Source organism: Arachis duranensis, chromosome 2, assembly GCF_000817695.3.
Source record: "Arachis duranensis cultivar V14167 chromosome 2, aradu.V14167.gnm2.J7QH, whole genome shotgun sequence".
Taxonomy (NCBI): domain Eukaryota; kingdom Viridiplantae; phylum Streptophyta; class Magnoliopsida; order Fabales; family Fabaceae; genus Arachis; species Arachis duranensis.
The window spans coordinates 11,126,936-11,142,280 of NC_029773.3; the positions used below are offsets into that span (position 1 = coordinate 11,126,936).

At 35.1% G+C, this 15,345-nt stretch overlaps 1 pseudogene; it reads right to left on the bottom strand.

The window, feature by feature from the left end:
* Window positions 1–5,743: 5,743 nt before the first annotated feature.
* Window positions 5,744–15,345, bottom strand: part of LOC107473507 (uncharacterized) — a 12,311-nt pseudogene continuing 2,709 nt past the window's right edge.

Consider the following 15,345-nt stretch of genomic DNA (forward strand, 5'->3'; position numbering starts at 1 on the left):
TTTTCTCGTTTCAATTTCTCATAATTCTTCTTATTTCACCCTCCTAAAAAGAAAAAAAGACAAGAAAAAGAAAAAAATCAAATGAAGAAGAAGAAATAAAAAAAGTGCAATAATTTTATTAGGTTTTAGATGTTTTTTTGCAATGATTTTAATATTTCTTTCAGTTAGATTTTGAATGTTCCATTTTATTATGTATTATATGTATATTTGTAATAGTTTTGGATAATCCTTTTTGTTATACTTTGAATTTTTTGTTGTTATGTGTATTTTTTTTTAATAAAGGACGCTATTGTGGTAGCCGCTACGAGATCCGCTTCTATCAAAAAAAGGAAGGGTGATAGGGAGGCACACAATGCTGCAGAATTAATGGTAATAAAAAAGGCACATAAAATATTGCAGAAATGATTATGGCAAGAAGTGCATGACGCTGCAAAATTGATGATCAGTGGCGCGCAATGGCATAATGCAGTAGAATTTTTGCCTGGCTCCTGCCTCCTTTGTAAGCCAGTTGAAGGCGTGATCGTTGGATGGGTCACGGTCACATGCATTGGTGTTACGGCCCCCTCACACCTACCGTCGTCGTCTTCTCCTCATTTGTTCAAGTTTTTTTATTTATTTTTATTTTTTTATTATATGGTTACATCAAATCATAAGACTCATGTGTCAAATTATACATTTTTTAATAAAAATTAAATTATTGGATGATCATAGTTGCTTCTTCTGTTTATTCATCTTCTTCTTCTATTTTAATGGTCTATTTAGGATGGTCATTTTAGTAGGTATGCGGATGGTTATTTTAAATTTTATGTAGATGATTATTTTGACTGGACATAAAGTGGTTATCGGGTTACTTTTTGATTGTATAGCCATATATATATATATATATATACTTAGTTTTCTCTCCGCATGACTTGTTCCTTTTGACCCTCCTAGAGGCTTATGGAGAGACAGGATTTTGTTTACGTAAATTTGGGTTTTGGATATGTATATATATGTGTAAATATTCTCCGGCCAGCCTTGACTTCGCGGGTTGAGTTAGGAGCTTGTTATTTTGAATCTTTGGCCCTCTATTCCTACTTTTGTTATCTTATACTTGATAGCTATAGTTTTTCTTAGTACGCAAGTTAACTCGTTTTTTTAAGCATTGCGCTTTTATTCCGCAATTTTTATTTCATCTAATCTTCAAGACTCCTAGTTTATTATATTCTTTCTAATATTATATGTACACATTTTATTTTAGAGGTCGTAATATCACACCACCTCTATTTCACGGTTTTAGCTTTAAGTTCCGTGTGGTAGGGTGTTACACTACCTCATCATTGTCTTCCGCGTCTGCAGCTCCTAGTAGCTCAGCTGCCCCCTCTACGCCCTAAACTGCTAAGCTACCTCCTCTTGCCTTCACCACGCGTGTCGGTGTTCGAGTCTCATGATGCCCAACAGCCCGTGCCACTACCGGTTCAACTCAAGGGGCAACAGGGGCTTCTCCTAGCTGACACACATGCGCCCTCGCCGCCGCCGCACTTTCCTGGCCAGTTCATCGTCCTTTTCTCCGGTTTATTCCAACCCCGGTCACGCAGCAACCGTCCCTCATCTTGTGATCTGGTCATCGTACAGCTTGTGAGCTAGCCGCCGTTACTCATTCTTCATCAGAGGAGGTTTGTGCTTCTTCATCCCTAGAGATCGTAGCCCCTAACTCCCGAAGATCTCCAGGCGCAGAGGCTTCCACAGCTGGTGAAACGAGACCTTGCTGATGCACGTTTCCCCAATCCGCTTGCTTCAATACCGACCCGGAGCAGACCCGACCCGAGATCTCCAAGGAAGGCCCATGATGTGCGTTTCCTCCAGCGTGCTTTGTTGCTTCGGGTCTTTGCCCATCAAGTACCAGCCTTTATTGCAGCACCTAAATTTGTTTAGGGGTCCCTTGTATGTTCAATTACAGCCGGCCTTATTTCTCCCCTGCCTGGCTCAGTAGAATTGCAACCATAACCCCAGAAAATAGTCAGTTCAAAATCCACTTCATTATTCACCTCATATCACACAGAATTTGCCATGCTTTCAATATCACCTTATTAAATTGATAAGTTACCAATTTTAATTGATTGTGTCTTAAATTTTCATAACTCCACTCATTTAAAATTATTTCTGAATGTACCAATCTAGTCTCATCTTTAACCTCCTCTCGAAGCACCTCGATAACCACTTCAGCTACCTGATTTGAATTGCTTGTCAAATTTGTTGGCCTTGACAACGTTATAGCTACATTATCACAGAAATTTGTAGATATATTTTTCTGGTGTTCACAACTATCCCTTCTATTCCTCATCATTTCCATCTTATTTTTTTTTTTAATTTAAAACTTTCATGTAATATTTAAATCTATTTGATTTATTAACATTATTTATCCTAAAATTCATCTCACAACATAACATGTTATTTATACTGGACACTACCTATAATTTCAGTCATCGGTTGACAAGTGTTCATGTGATTATGCCTCTCATAAATTGTCGGAAACTGGAATGTGAATGCAAGAATCCATTTTCAGGAATTTTTTATTTTTAAAATTGAAAGTAGTCTATTCAAGTGCTGGCTTCTGAAAATTTATTAATTAATTAAGTTAAATTAACATCCCTCTAAAACGACATATTGAAAAAGAAAATGTTTGAATGGAACTCAACTTACAAATGTGGCTACAAATCAACCCAGTTAAGGAGAATAAGTGAACGTATTTTATTATGTGACACATTATAGAAAGTGACAAGATGCCACCTATAAATATAAGTACAACTGAAAATAAAGTCGATGTATCTTAATAAAAGAGATTCCAATATACTAGGAAAAATAAATTGTACTAATTAAATTGCAAGTAATTCATATTCCAAGTTCCCCAATAAAGCCTCATATTCCATAGAGTTTTGACCAGCACCACTAGCAAGTCTTATAAAGTGACAAGATATTAAACTCAACAAAATACTTATTCAAAAAATTATTAGTTTGATTGATTTTCAATCAAAATATAACAACATATTTATCATTTCCTTAACTGAAAATTTAAAAAGTAATACATGACATAAAAAAGTATATTGTTTGATAAAAAAAGAACTATTAAACTTAAATATTTCAGATATGTCAACTATCTTAATCTTAATATAAAGAGTTTAAGATTCTTTATTCTCTTTGTCTATTCTAATTAAACCCATAAAAAAAGAAAAAAAAAGTTTGGAATTTAATAACTTTTATTAATTTATTTTAATAAAAAAGAAAGACAAATTTTGTGGTGTCTATGATTTTGGTGTCGAAATTGTCGAACTTATCTTTTATGGTAAGATTTAAATATTAAAAAATTTATTTACTTTTATATTTTTTAATTTAAATATTAACTTTTATTTCTTTTTAGTAAATTAGGCAAATATATATAAGCACTATAGCATGCACATAAAAAAAACATTTGCATTCAAATGCAAAATTATTTTTTAATGTAACTTTTGATTCAGCTTATCAAAATATACCTGAATAAAATTAACCAAACAGGCCAATGCAATTTAATAAAGGTAAATTCTATAATCTCTATAACTTAGTATTTAACTTATTTTTGTATGATCAATTTTAAAGATTTAATAATTATTTATTTTTATATTTTAAAATTAAATATTAATTTTTAATTTTTTTTTAATAAATTAAGAAAATACTTTTAATCCCCATAAGCAGACCCAATATGATGACCATACACTAAAAGGAATCATATCTATGACATAATTGCCTTCTCTTTACAAGATGATGTTAAAGACAATTCTCTCACAATGCATCAAATCAAAGATAAAAAAACAGACAAAATAGGTAATGCTTATCAAGAGACTCATGAAACAACAAAACTCTGCAGCCTCATCATTACAGTGTGATAAATCTGCTTATTTTTCTTCTGCTGAAAAATTACATAAAAATGATAATTAAACAGAACTTGTGTTATGTGAGGTCAAAGAAACATTCACATCTTATTTTAAAATATTCATGGAGATTCTGGAGCCTACAAATATAAATCATAAGCCTAAAAATTATCAGTTATCACATAATAAAGCTTCCACTATATGATCTCACATAATAAAGCTTCCACTATATGATCTGCAAAATTATACTCTCACAGCTCATGTTCTCTACAATTCCCAAAATCTGAAAAAACGGTTAAAGATCTCATATGAAAGGACTGAAAAGGTAGTATGCATTCAGGGTTTTCAAAAAATATGTAAACATCATATCTGGGTAAGGAACAATCTATATATCAATGCTAATAGCCTTTAGGAATTATTCAGCTGTCATCACTCGAATTGTATTATGAATCAAAATCAAAAGCACACATAAAAACAGACCATATAAGCACAAATGAATTTGTTTCAAGTACACGTTTGAATATAAGATATTCTTCTCATCCTTAATCAAAATAATTTACAGAAATAAGCCATTAGAATTTACAAAAGCAAGACACTTGCTTTCATAACTAAAAACTAAATCCAACTAATGCAACATAGTGATTCGACATAATTAGAAACAACAAATAATCTAATGAGGGATGTCCATAGAAAGCACAAAAACAATGTAATAATGCATTTATTAAGAAAAATTTAAAGATTTTCCTCTAGAATAATTGATGCATTCTCCGATAATGCAATTTTCTAACTAAAAGGATGACATCAATATTTTTTATTGGTTCTAAAAGAATTAAGTCAGATAAGGTATCAATCGTGTTAATTCTAACAACACAAGACAGAAACACGACTCGAACCACTGTAGAGACTCCAAGTGAAGTGCCAACATGAAATGGGTGAGATAACAATTCAAGTTGTTTATTGAAACGAGATGCAAGATATGGAGATACATATGAATAATGAGAACCCGTATCAAATAACACTCGAGCATCCAAAGAACAAACTTGTAAAGTATGTGCCACTACTGCATTAGAAGCTTGAGCATCCTGAGGTGTTAAAGCGTACACACGTACCCGACCTCTTCTTTTCTGACTCCTTCCACTGTTATAAGTCTGACTCCTATCACCTGCTCCTCTGCCACTAGGACCAGAAGAGTTCTCAATAGACATAGCTGAAGATGATGACATTGGTATTGTAGAATATGTAATACCTTGAAAAAAGTCTTCTCTAGGATTAGGACAATCTCTCCTAAGATGACTAGATTGGCCACAACCAAAACATGCTCCAGTGGCCTTGAAACATATACTAGAATGGTAACTCTCACACTGCTAATAGTAGGGCTGAGCTAGCCTTGTTTGATTTGAATCCTATGCACTAGATTGTGCACTAGATTGAGAGGTGCCTCCAACAAAAGGTCTTGGACTAAAAACTCTCATGGGAATAGATCCAGAAGAAGCAACCACACCAAAAGATGTTTGAGGATGAGCTCGATAAACCGAATAACCTTGCTTATTTGTCTAACCATGATGAGATTGAAATCCTCCTGAACTAGATCCACCAGAAAATTATCCCTTCACCTTGGACTTTTTACCAACATCCTTATAAGCATTTCTCTCTACTATCCCATCTTCAATTCCATAAGCAGAGTTTAGGACGTCCTTAAAAGACATGCGTCCGACTTCATGCATAAGAATAGTGAACATAGGTTCTGCCAACTCACGAACAAACCGACGTACTTTCATCTCTTCTGAGTTCACCAAGTATGGAGCACTCTTAGAAGGTCTAGTAAACTCCTTACCATACTCGGTCACTGTCATATTCTCTTACCTTAATCTTTCAAAGGCGGTTGCATCTTCTGCTTGCTTATTAGCGGGATAAAATTGAGCAAGAAATTTTTCGGTGAACTCTTCCCAAGAAGGAGGAGGAAGTCCAACTGCTTCTTTGCTCTCAATAAGAGATTCATACCAATATCTTGTTAAACTGCGCAAGTTGTAGGATACTAACTCAACAACCCATTTTTTGGTGCACTTGAGAGACCAAATATCTTTCTTTGCATCCTCTAGATATTGTTGTGGATTTTCGTCCAAGGAATCTTCATTGAAAGTAGACGAATTCAACTTCAAATACTTTTCAATTTGCAGCTATTAATTCCCAAATAATTAATGAACTCTTTGAGACTGAAGATTTGGCACTTTAGAAAGTACCGTTTCACCCCCATTTTGATTTGTTAGGACTTGTAATACCGTAGTAAGGGTTTGATTCATTCTCCTTAATTCAGCTGTCAAGTCTGCTTAAGCCACTCCTACTACACGATTTTCTTGAACTCCCTCGTGGGGTATCCCTTCTTTGCGCATATTAGCTATCCTTTGGCTCTTTGATCTTTGTTGAAGTGCTCCAAGTGGCGGAAAAATTTCCCTATTTGATTCAACCGTATCAGGAGCATGAACAGCTCCACTATGTGTTTTCTTAGGTGATATATTTTACCTATGGAGTAAGTAAAGTGATTGGATCACAAATGACAAATGTATATGGAGTTCAAAAGACAATAGAACAGAGAGAAGAAATTATGAGAACAAATGATTGAAGGCAACTTCCTATAAGCCTCTGGTAACATCACATCTTGAGAAAATGAGCCGACTTCCATTTACACAATTGTGATCTTACTAAAGAACACTTGCTCCATATTACACAAAAAACATAAGGCTCTGATACCAACTTTGTTATGGCCCAAACCAAGCCATGACTAACGCTGAAGGGACAAATTCCTCAGTAAACCAAATGACCAAATTTTCAGAAAAACAAAGAGAATCTCCTCTATTCCTAGAATCTTACCAACATGAATATTATCTTCCTATATCAATAGTAATCATCCATTTTTGAAGACAACAACAACATATTCCAATAATATCCACAACCCAACATGTCAAAAGTCGAATAATATATATTAAGTTGATAACTAAAGTATATAGTTAAATCTATACGTTTTACATAACCAAGTCATAATTATTATCTAAACAGTTCCAGATTCAAAATAACATAACCCACATGAGGATCCTGCCTATGGCATATGAAGCATTGACAAACTCTAAGTTTTTACATAAAGGTTCCATTACATATCACATAGCCCTTGAAAAGAAGAATGACTCACCGAAATGAATAAGATCTACGGTGGGACGAGTGGAATGGAACCTGGAATGATACCTATATCTGAAAAATATGGGAATATGATAGGGTGAATTTTGCAACTGAATAAACATTATATCTATAATCCACACGAGACAATACAACTTTTACCTTCAAAGTTATATTTCTTTTCAGAGATGAAAAATTCATATTAATTAATTATGCAAATAAATAGATAAATAGTTAAGCGGAATGAAATAAAATAGAAGTTCTCATTCCAGAAGTCAAATCAAATCAAATATTATACACTTAAAGCGGCTCCACCTCTAAGGGTAGCCGTTTTCTCTAGTGTGCCCGTACAGTATAACAGATCCAACGTGTGGCCTACACGATAGGCTAGCAACGCCCCTGCTAGCTGAGATCTGAGACAGATGCATCTAGATTAACGTCATAACCGCTGTTAACTATGATTTTCTAGTTAGAGTCTCTCAAACCAATCCAAACTAAATTACATATAACCATTTCTAATATTTGTAATATATTACTAAATTTCATAAAAGTAGGGTATATATAAGAATGCATCTTAAAAATTTAATTAAAATTTAACAAAACCAAACAAGAAAACATGGTATGTTTTATGAAATATATAAATATCGTCCTACGTACATTTTTATAAAATTATAAGTTTTTTAAAAATCAATATCCATTCCAATTATTCAAAAATCATATCAATCAAATATTTTCAATTGCTAAAAATAATTATTCAATTTAAATATTGATAATAGTATACTTAAAAATAAGTATAGACATAATATTTACTCACAACTTGATTCCAAGAAATTGGAAGCAACTCTGAGCGCGTCAACAAGCTACGAAATGATGTCCAATAACTCTACAACTCTAGAAACATGACATAATGATATTTGTGAGCTGTTAATATTGTCAATTAATATAATTTTACTCACTTTGATAAAAGCTCTAAATTTTCTAACCTAATAATTCTAATTTCAGATTTTGCTATACTCACAAGTATAAAGATGACAAAAATTAGAGATATAGCTATTTATTAAGTCAAAGAGTTACCTTGAAACCTCAATAATAACTGAAACTCAAATGTTGAATGCTTTCTTCATTCATTAAGGTGAACTCCTTGATTTGGGATTGTAAAAAATAATTTTTTTAGATATAAATAATATATTAAAATAGAGATAAAATAGAAATGTAAAATGAGATCTAGTGTGTTGTGGTTGAATGAAGATTTTATTTTTTTGGAGCAAAAATGATAGAAGGAAAGAAATGATAAAGGAAAAGAGAAGTTTTGATTTGTATGAAGGAAATGAAAAAAAAAAACGAGTGTGAGGGATCAGGAGAAAACTCGAGAAAATAAGAAGAAGAAGGGTTTAAGTGGGGGCATGTGCCCCCACGTGACTATGCTCTTTTTCTTGTTTTTTTTTTTGTATTACAGCTTGATGAAAATAAAAATATTTTAATAAATAAGTTCAACTAATTTTTTAAATAGGCTCTGTGTATAGATTTAAATAATAGTACATGCCTACATATTTACAGTTCCTGTGAATGTTATTCAATTGCAAGTCATATGATAACTTGTGTGTGTATTACATTGGAAGAAATATATATGTCCATTTTACATAAACCAAGAAAGGATATAGGTTTTTTTCACTCTAGGTCACCTTTTTTAGGGAAAAATTCATGTTAAATTCAGGTCACTTTCAAGATTTACAGAGTATCTTGTAAAATTCATCTACACAAATTACAAATATCACTGCATATTAGAAAGAGAAATTATCAATCATATTCATTCAGCATTAGGTGGCACAATAAAAAACCTTCCCAATTAATGTTGAACCTGTAAATTGACATTAGCCCTGTTTGAGTCAAGAAATTGGTGTCCAAACTAATTAAATTATGACCTTTCATGGACTTGCACTTCTGGTCCGTAGACAACGCTCAATAAATAAACCAACCATCCTAAAGGCTACCTCCTTAAAGAACATAGATGCAATCTGACCAACAGAAAAGGATCATTGATTAGTCATCACCTGAAAAATACATAATAATGTTAACATCAAATTTATAATGTTAACATTAACGGAATTTATTGTAATGGAATGGGCTGCATAGCAAATTGTATGAACGCAGATGCAGGCATATAAGAGGGTTTAGTCATGTCAAGTTACTGGTAATGATACTCAGTAAATAAATCCTTGCCACATACATGTATTAACAGATTAAATCCTCAAAAAGTCAGGTAAAGGAAAACATGAAAGTGAGGACAGAACATTGATTTCAAAAAAGCATAATGACAATAAAAATAAATTGATCAAGACAGATATAGAATGACAGAACCATACATGTTTGTAAAGTCGTGATTGAAACTTAAAATCCACCAACAAATAAAGATTGCAAGCCCCTGAAACCGGGCATGGATTGAATTCCCATATATTTATCAAATGATCAAACAGGATACCCTGTGAAACGGTTGTCTGAAAATACAAAACATATAGTATAAGGCTATAAGCACAACAAAATAACAATCACTAGAAACAAAGAAAGAAATTCTATTGCCATAAACAAGTTGATTTCGTGATGTCCCTTTCAACAAACCAGCCAACCCCAATCCTGCTAGTGGTCACTTGGCTTAACCCATTCTCATAAAAGTGGGAACAACTGCCAAAAGCCCAAATAACACATATTTTTGCCGCTTCTAGTTTTTAGATGTAACATTATACCCTCTTAACTCCCTTTTAGCAATTTTCACACTTGAGTGATACTAATAGCCGATGATGTAATATATTATATAAAGTTGTGTATCAACGGCATATGAAAAAAGCGACTCCATTGCATTGGCATGAATAACATACTGCCAACATTTTTATAGAAGCAAATCCGACAAATTTTAATGGTAAGGAAAAGAGAAAGTAACAATAATTATCCTGAGTAGAGAAAATGAACTACCTTTACACACTTTGGTCTCTCCAATTTAACATGAGAAATATAACTTTCAACAAGGAATTCAAATTCCAATGCAGCATCAAATGATCCATCTAGATAGTGCCTAAGTATTTTTTACCTTTGATGTCAGGGAACAAACCCATGGTAGAAGTCAACAGCTACAACAACATCAAATAATTGCTTCGGCGAGTACCTAATAATCAGAAAGTGTACTAGCTCACAAATATAATTATGCACTAAAATGATCAATTTGTCTAAATACAATATAGGAATTAGGGATTGGGGAGAAAGAGAAGCGTGTTTGATAAGCCACTATTTTATGGTTTATATTGTATTTAATTGAGTAGTTTTATCAAGCTTTTCACCCACTTATTCATATGATTTGTATGATTTTACAATTCCTTCCTAGTTTAGTTCTGTGATTGAAAACATGCTTCTTTGGTCTTAATTTAGCTAATCTTAATCCTCTTTTATTATCATTCGATGCCTTGATCTGTGTGTTAAGTGTTTCAGACTTCATAGGGCAGGAATGGCTTAGAGAATGAAGAGGAAGCTGCAAAAATGGAAGAAACACAAAGAATTGAGGAGATGACCAGCGAGAAGTCACGCGGTCGCATGGCTCACACGACCGCGCGAAATGGAAGAAATCAGAGTGACACGTTCGCGTGCCTGACGCGACCGCGCGGATTGGAAGCTGCACGAACGACGCGAATGCGTGGACGACGCGCACGCGTGGTACGAAAAACGCTGAATGACGCGACCGCGTGGATGATGCGGACGCGTGACGTGCGCGATCTGCAGAATTACAAAAGTCGTTGGCAGAGATTCTGGGCCGCATTTCAACCCAGTTTTCGGCCTAGAAACACATATTAAAGTCAGGGAACATGCAGAGACTCAACATGCTATTCATTACTCACAAATTTAGGTTTTAGATGTAGTTTTTAGAGAGAGAGGCTCTCTCCTCTCTCTTAGGATTTAGGATTAGGATTAGGATTAGGATTTCAACTTCTTCATCACAGGTTCAATGTTCCTTCAATTTATTTTCTACTTTTATTTATTACTTTAGTTGATTATTTGATGTTGCCAATTTGGCTTATGGATTTCTATGTTCAATCCGACTTTCTATTTAATGTAATTTGAGGTATTTCAGATTTATGATTATTTTCTCTGATTTATGTTATTGATGCTTGGGCTCTATCCAAATTATTTTCATTCAAGTAGATTTTATTCCCTTTTGGCTTTGGTTGATTAATGGTAACTCTTGAGTTGTCAAACTCATTGTTGACTAAAAATTAGAATTCTTCAAGGATTAATTCGAGATCCAATAATTCTAATTTTTCACAAGGAAAGACTGGAATTTGAGGATTCGAATTAATTCATCCACTTAACTTACCTTCATAGTTAGAGGTTTACATAGTGGGAGAAAAATTCAATTCTCATCACAATTGATAAGGATAACTGGGATAGGACTTCTAATTTCTCATACCTTGCCAAGAGTTTATTTTGCAGTCATTTATTTATTTTATTCGTCATTTATCATAATTGCCCCTCATTCTTAAAACCCCCAATTTACAAACTCATAACCAATAATAAGAACATACCTCACTGCAATTCCTTGAGAAGACGACCCGAGGTTTAAATACTTTGGTTATCAATTTATTTAGGGGTTTGTTACTTGTGACAACCAAAACATTTGTAAGAAAGGTTGATTGCTTGGTTTAGTAACTATACTTACAACGAGAGTTTACTATAACTTCTAAACCATCAATCTTCAGTTCTTCAAAATGGTGCCGTTGCCGGGGAATTGCAAACGTGTGCCTTATTATTGGTTATTGTAAATATTTTTCAAAAAAAATTATCTATATATTTTTTTCTTTTACTTGTTTATTTGTTTTCTCTCTTCCCTCTTATTTCTAATAGCTATTATGAATTCTCACCCCTCTCGCTTTGAGTTTGGTTCTAATTTTGTTGCAAGGAATGGAAGCTATGACAGGACTATGCATCAAGGTCTAAGCAATCAAAGATGGATGGAGCCACAAGGATCTGATCACCCTCACCCCTTTAGGCAACAACATCCTCCTAGATATCATGGACAAAGAACATTTTACAATGCATCCCAACTGATAGATTTGGTGGACCGCCTTGTAGCTACCAACAAGCCCCACCCTTTGCTCAGAGACCATCCTTTCAACACAACCTCAATCCACCATACTCACAAGCTCTTTTTCACCATTCGCCACCGTACGATCCTTATCCACCCCAACACCAATCCAATTACTCCCAAGAACCACCACTCCCCCATACACCATGGCCATATCCATCAAAGCCAGAATCACAGGTTCGCCTCGAAGAATCAATAAACCAATTTAATGCAACCCTTCATCAACTGGAGCAAGCAATAAATCAATTATCTTCCAGATGTTTGGACACTCAACAGACTCCCATGGCTTCATGTGGAGAATCTAAAGAAGAATGTGTTGTGGAGAAGACACGAGAAGCTCCAGTGGACAGCATAAAGCATAACTTCGTACTGGAACAAGTAGAGGATGCTGTCATTATAGAAGAGGAAGAGTTGGTTGAAGATTTAGGAGATACTGAACCTCCATGGGAACACAGAGTCATGGAAGACTCCGTCAAGGATGCTACAATTGACGCTGAGGAGGATTTTGCACTGCCTCCAATGCAAATATCTTATGAAGAATTGGATGGAATAACCCAGGACGCAGGTTTCCTTGATGATGATGATCACGAGTCCTGTTCTCTTAGTGACGAACTTGCATCCGCAAGTGATTTCTTTGAGACAGAAGAATCTTCCCCGAGTGAATATGAAAATGATGCTGAGGTAGATTTTTCTCAACCTCCAATATATGACTTGAGCGATGATGAGGGAGAAATTGAAGACTCTGATCAAGATATGGTTAAAGTGGAAGAAATTTGCAATGAAGTGGAGAAATTCGCAGGAGAGCATAAAGGACTAAAACTTACAGAACCACTGGAACCACCTATCCCGAGGCCACTACCACCCACTTGAATATGGTTTACGTGAAACAGATGGCCAGCTTAGCGCTCTTTGCGGCTTTGAGAGTAAAAGGGAAATGGCCCGTACTCAGAGCTGGTGCACAAGGTTCAATAAGGTTCCACGCTTCAACTCGAAGTGCAAGGATTGGTATCATGCTCAATTGAATGGATCACGGAGAACGTTTGGTCACCGTGGTGAGAATCTACTTTTTAAACCGCCCGGATGGAAACATGTAGATCAAGACGGAGGCGGATTTAAAAGCAACGCTTGGGATCATGGATTCTATGCTGACATTCGTCACCCCGGGAGCCTGAGAATCTGTTTGAGGCTGCTCAGAAGCTTTACATGCCTAGTTTGGGACCCCGGAGGCTATTGGCATTCCAAGCATTGGTGGAGATTTTTGGATGAATTTAAACATAAGCCGCCATAATAGGAAGCTCCTCCAATGTCCAACTTAAGGACTTTAACTGAAAGTGCTAGGTGGGAGACAACCCACCATGGTATGATCGTTACTTTTTCATTTTTATTTAGTACCATGGTATGGTCGTTTCTTTTTCAGTTTTATTTCGTGTTATTTACTTTTATTTCCTTTTTAATTGAACCTGAATATTATTCATTCGCACTGCATACTGCATAATTGCATACATGCATGAAAAAAAGGGGAAAACACGCACGCGACGCGGCAGCGTCGCTAACGCGTCCGCGTCACTAGTGTGTTGGGTAGAAAAGAATTGAACAAAGAGTCACGCGAGAGCGTGGCTGGAGGCGCGCCTTTAGCATAATTTGACCCCACATAACCGCGTCATGTGGGAACTTTGGCCTCCCACGCGACCGCGTCACCCACGCGGCTGCGTGCCATGAAAATCGACGTGAAAAAGTGCATAACCGAAAGTTATGCTGGACTGGTGCTGAAAGCACAACCTTACCACGCGGACGCATGGCTCACGCGTCCGCGTCATATCCCCATATTGGCCACTCACGCGATCGCGTCACCCAAAATTTGGCAAAATAAGATTCTGAACAGAGAGTTGTGCGAGCGCGAGGCAGCCCTCGTGCCAGTAGCACAAAACGTGTCACGCAACCGCGTCGATTAACTTCAAACGCAAGTTAGGCGACCGCGTGCCCCTCGCGTCCGCGTCGCTTGCGCCGCACAGCTTATCCTAATTTGCCAAATATCATATCTTTTATTCTCCAATCCTAATTTTTCCCTCCCTCCTTTCTTACTCACTTCTTTCCCTTTTCATTCTTCTTATCTTTCATTTTATTTATTTGCATATTCCATTCATTGCATTTTAATTTAGTTTATATTTTTCCTTCTTTTCTAAATTCATTATTTTTCCTTTGGTGTTGAATTTTCTTATTTAACTGTTGCATCTTCTCTTGAATTATTTTGAGTGCTTAGTGACTTGTTTTATTCTGGTTAGGTAATATTATTTATATCAATGCCAATTTTTTATACCTGTATCACTTTTGCATTGACATGAATTTATATTATCTCTCCTTACCCACACTCTCTTCCCTCATTTTTGCAAATTTTTACATTATTGATATGCCATGTGTCTCTACTATTTTCTCACTTGCATGTTGTAGCTACCATGTAATTGAGACCCCCATTCTTTAGCATTAACCCACCCAGACTTTATTTATATTCTTATTTTTATTTCTGGGTTACTTTTTCTTCTTTTCCCTCTTCTTTCAGGATGGCCACCACAAAGGGAGAGGAAAAGTTTCTTACTGGGGAGACAAACAAGTTCATCTGCTCAATCTTTGGAGAAAAGCATCAGTTGAAGCAACCCGTCCACCTGCACATCTTAGCATGCACCAAGGACGGTGCAATCTTTAAGTGTGGGGAGGTCGATACCAATCTCCATGGGTTAGTTACTCTTCTATCTCAACACTAATGGTTTATTTTCCTTGTTAGTTATTGCAGTTGCATGTTTGATTGCATATTTTACCATTTGGTTGAAGTAATAAATTTCTTTTCAAGACTTTATTTTATAATATTTCACTAATTTAAATTAAAAATTAAAATTTTCTATGTGTTAAATTTGTTTGAAGTTGTATTTGGAACATAGTTAAAAGCTAGAACACACAACCTGTGAGATTTGAGCTTATTTACATGGTTACATTATTTAACCATAAATATTTTATTCTTGTGTGTTTTCTTCTCTATAACTGTAGTCTTTACTTTGTTTCATTCTATATGTCCATTATTTAGTGTATTTACATGCTTGCATATGATTGAGGCCATTATTTGTTTTAGCTCACTTATCCCAAATAAGCCTACCCTTTTATGTCACCCTTGTTAGC